The sequence below is a fragment of the Trichechus manatus genome, unplaced genomic scaffold (genome assembly GCF_000243295.1).
Source record: "Trichechus manatus latirostris isolate Lorelei unplaced genomic scaffold, TriManLat1.0 scaffold00111, whole genome shotgun sequence".
Classification (NCBI taxonomy): Eukaryota; Metazoa; Chordata; class Mammalia; order Sirenia; family Trichechidae; genus Trichechus; species Trichechus manatus.
This window is the reverse complement of record NW_004444047.1, coordinates 7,027,912-7,032,251: the sequence shown is the minus strand read 5'-3', so window position 1 is coordinate 7,032,251 and position 4,340 is coordinate 7,027,912.

Below are 4,340 nucleotides of genomic sequence, written 5' to 3'. Positions count from 1 at the left end.
GCTGGGGGCGGGCCTGAGGGTAGAACTAGGGGCGGGTCTGAGGAACTGGGCTGGGGTTGGGCTGGCGACGGGCCTAGGGAGGCATCGGTTTCGCCATGGCTAACCCGCGCTGCACCAGCTAACCCGCGCGGTTGCCCAGACCTGCTTCTCCCACCCCTGCATCCCCATGGGCTCGAGTTTTTGTCCTGCTCCGCGGAGGCTCCGGGCTGCTCCGGGGGTTTCTACCTCGGCTTCAGATTGCTCACCTGCCGTCCCAGGGGAGCAGGGCCAGCGCCGGGCGGGGCAGAGTCCCGGGGCGCCGCGGTCCACACGGGGAACTGTTCACCAGCTCTGTAAGCTGCCGGGAAATGGGCACAAGTTTCCACCTTAAAAATCTTAAAATCCCGGTGTGGGGCGCGTCTTCTCTGCTCCTCCTGGAAAACGCTGGGCAGGGGCCTCCAAACAGCCCCAAGGGTCCCTTGGGCCCCTTTCCAGTGGGAGGGTTTCTCTGCTGGACCCCTCCCTGCGGTAGTGTTCTTCGTTTCTTGCGATTGAGTTGCATTGAGCTTTTTGGATCTGTGAGTTTATAGTTTTCACAAAATTAGGAAATTTTTAGCCATTATTTCTTAAAATATTTTTTTCTGCCTTCCCTCCGCCTCCTCTCCTTCAAAGACTCCACTAACCTCCTGTTCGCTGCGCAGAGCGCCGATGCGCTTCCGTTTGGTTTTTCCTCAGCCGTTTTCCCGTCTGTGGTTTATTTTGGATAGTCTATTGCTTCAGGCTCGCTGATCTTTTCTTCTGCAGTGTCTGTTGTTAGCTGCCATGGAGTCCGCCCGCGACTCATGGCTACCCCGCCACAACAGAATGAAACGCTGACGCTGGTCCTGTGTCATCCCCATGATCAGCTGGGGATTGGACGGTTCTGATCCACAGGGTTTTCCTTGGCTGATTTTTGGATGTCGATTGCCAGGCCTTTCTTCCTAGTCTGTCTTAGTCTGGAAGCTCTATTGAAACCTATTCAGCATCATAACAACACACAAGCCTCCACTGACAGTCGGGTGGTGGCTGTGCTTGAAGTATATTGGCCAGGAATTGAACCTGGGTCTCCTGCATGGAAGGCGAGAATTCTACCACTGAACCTGCTGTTAATCCCATCTAGTGTGTTTCTCATCTCAGACTTTGTACTTTTCACCCCTGGAAATTCTATTGGTGTCTTTTTTATATCCTCTATGTCTCTCCTTAACATGCTGATGCTTTCTTGAACATATGGGACATACTTTAATAACTGTCTTACTGGTCTTGTCTATTAATTCTATCATCTTTGCAATTGCTATGTCTACTGATTTATTCCCCGCCCCCCTCCTCATTATGGGTCATATTTTCTTGACTCTTTGCATGCTTGATAAGGAGCCCTGGAGGCACAGTGATTAAGCACTTGGCTGCTAACCAAAAGGCAGGCAGTTCAAACCCGCCAGCTGCTCCGAGGGAGAAAGATGTGGTAGTCTGCTTCCGTAAAGATTATAGCCTTGGGAACCTTATGCGGTCGCTGTAAGTTGAAATCGATTGGATGGCAGTGGGTTTTGTTTTTGCATGCTTGATAATTTGTTATTAGGTGCCAGCCATTGTGAATTTTATCTTACTGGGTGTTGGATATTTTAGTGGTGTTTTAACTATTCTTTAGCATTGTTTTGTGACACAGTTATGTGGAAACTGTTCATCTTTTTGAAGCTTGCTTTTTAGCTTTTGTCTTAATTGCCTAGGGCTGCCGTAATAACATGCCACAAAGTGGTGACTTTAAACAACAGAAATGTATTCTCTCACAACTCCAGTGGCTGGGAGTCCAAATTCAGGGTGTCGGTAGGGCCAACCACCCCAGTGGACAGAGAAGGGTTAGAGGTGCCCTGCCAGGCAGAATCGCCGAGACAGTACAGCCATACCCGCTGCTGTCGCACACACGTTCCCAACAGGCCGTGTTGTGATGTTCCGAAAAGAGAACAATTTCTCCTTGATTCTCCTGGTGTTTGGGTGCCCAGAAAATTCCATATGCTAAAACCTTTCGAGAAATGCCTTGTGTTTACGTGTGGAACAGAACGAGGCTGTAGGCTCAGGTGATGGTGACAGGCTTTCCACCTTCGTGACATGCAGTGGGAGGCCAGGCACTGGGTGGGAGCGGGGAGACTGTCCCGAGTACAGAAGGACAGCCTCTGACCGTCCCATAGACAGCCACTGGGCTAGAGGTGAACTGACGCTTGTCCTCAGGAGGTACGAGTGTGTCTGTGTGTCCGTGTGTCTGAGTCCACTGATCTGTGCATCTACATGCCTGTGCGTGTCCATGTACACCTGTGTCTACGTGTGTGCACCTTTTCTACATGTGTTTGTGTGCACTCCTGCGTGCACAGGCACCTGTCTACATGCGTGTGTGCCTGTGTGTTCACATGCTAAGCTGAGATGGGCAAAAAGGAGACACACGTTGAGGGGCCAGGTGTCTACCCCCAGGTGTGTGAGCCCAGGTGTCTACCCCCAGGTGTGTAAGCCCAGGTGTGTGAGCCCAGGTGTCTACTCCCAGGTGTGTAAGCCCAGATGTGTTAAGCCCAAGTGCATAGGCCCAGGTGTGTTAAACCCAGGTGTATTAATCCCAGGTGTGTTAAACCCATTTGTGTAAGCTCAGGTGTGCTAAACCCAGGTGTGTAAGCCCAGGTGTGCTAAACCCAGGTATGTAAGCCCAGGTGTGTAAATTCAGGTGTGTTAATCCCAGATGTGTAAGCCCAGGTGTGTTGATTCCCTTCTAGGCTCGAGTCAGTTTGAATTGGGGTTCCTCTGACCTGCACCCAAGACCCCTCTTCTCAAAAGAACCCCCTCACTTTCCTCCCGAGGTAACTCCTGAGTTTTCTCCCACCCCGGCTCCTCTTACCCCACCCACTCTTCAGACAATCCAACCCTCCTGCCAGCTCGGGGGCACCGCCTGTGTGACCACAGCCTAGCCCCTTAAGGAGGGTCACCCCCCGCCGCAGTCATTCACCTCACTGACCGAGTGCCCGTCCTGGACCGTGACCTGGAGGCTCTGCCTCGTGGGGCCACCCTCCCCGTGGGACAGACGAGCAGGCAAACTCTTCCAGGAGGATGGCAGAGGGCCTGGCCAAGCCCAAGCCCTGTGCTCAGCGTAATGAGGGAAAGAGAGGGTGGTGGGGAGGTGGTCCCGGTGGCCTTGGAGCCTGGAGGCCTCTGGGAGTTGTTCCAGAGGGAATGGGAGGCTTTGTTGGGCTCTGAGGAGTGACAAAGATGGTGTGTGTTTGAAAGGCCCCTCTGGCTCCTGGAGGAGAACAGACTCTGGGTGGGAGGCAGCAGAGACCCGTGAGGTGGCTGCCCTGGCCAGGGATAGAGGGCGGGGCGTGGCCAGGTGGGCCGGGGGACACGAGCAGGGCGGGAATTCTGGGCGTTTCCAGAAGGTGGTGCGGCAGGGTATGCTCAGCGTTTGGGTATGAGGCAAGGGCACTGAGGGGCACCCAGGAGGCGTGGATGGCTGGGCTGCCACCAGCAGGAGGGGGCAGGGGCGAGGAGGCCACGGGACAAGTTGGGGGTTCACACTCAGGTCTGGAATTGGGCAAGGCCAGGCTGAGGACCAATACCTTGTGCCCTTCTGCATGGTGGTGGGCTTGAAGCCGACCTGGATGTGTCCCGGACAGCGATGGCCAACAGAGAGGAGAGGCCAGGACTGTCCCAGTGTTTACGGGGCAGTGAGAGCAGGTGGCCGGGGGAGCAGAGAGAGATGCAGGGAGGCGGGAGGGGGAGGACAGGGGTGTGGGGGCCCAGAGAGAGTGGGGGCGTAGACACCTCTCAGGGAGGAATGGGGCGTTGTCCTCCCCTGGGTCTGGCCCAGCCCTCTGCCAGGCCAGAGTGTGTACCCCGGCCAGTGCTTACGTCCAGCCTGGCTCCCGTGGCTCAGGCTCCCTGGAACCCGGTCCTACCACCTTCCAACGCAGGGAACCTCTACCCCACCTTCGCCCCAACCCTGCTGTCCTCCTCCAGCCCCCATGGCACTGTTGCCTCCCGGTGAGCAGCCAGGAGCTGCTGACCTGCTCCTCCTGTCCATTGGCAAACAAAACCTCAGGGGATGGCGATAGGTGTCGCTCAGTTGGGAGCTGCTCAGACCAGCAGAACCTGCCCCTCCCATCCATTGTCCTCAAAGTGCTTGCTGTGGCTCCACAGTCAGACGCAGTTTACTAGCCTACATGCCAAAGAAAAACATGCCATTTGTCTTACTGCGCCTGCGTGCCCCAATAACCTGTGTAGTCCATAACGTCGCCTGCGCGCCCCGATAACCTGTGTAGTCCATAACGTCGCCTGCGCGCCCCGATAACCTG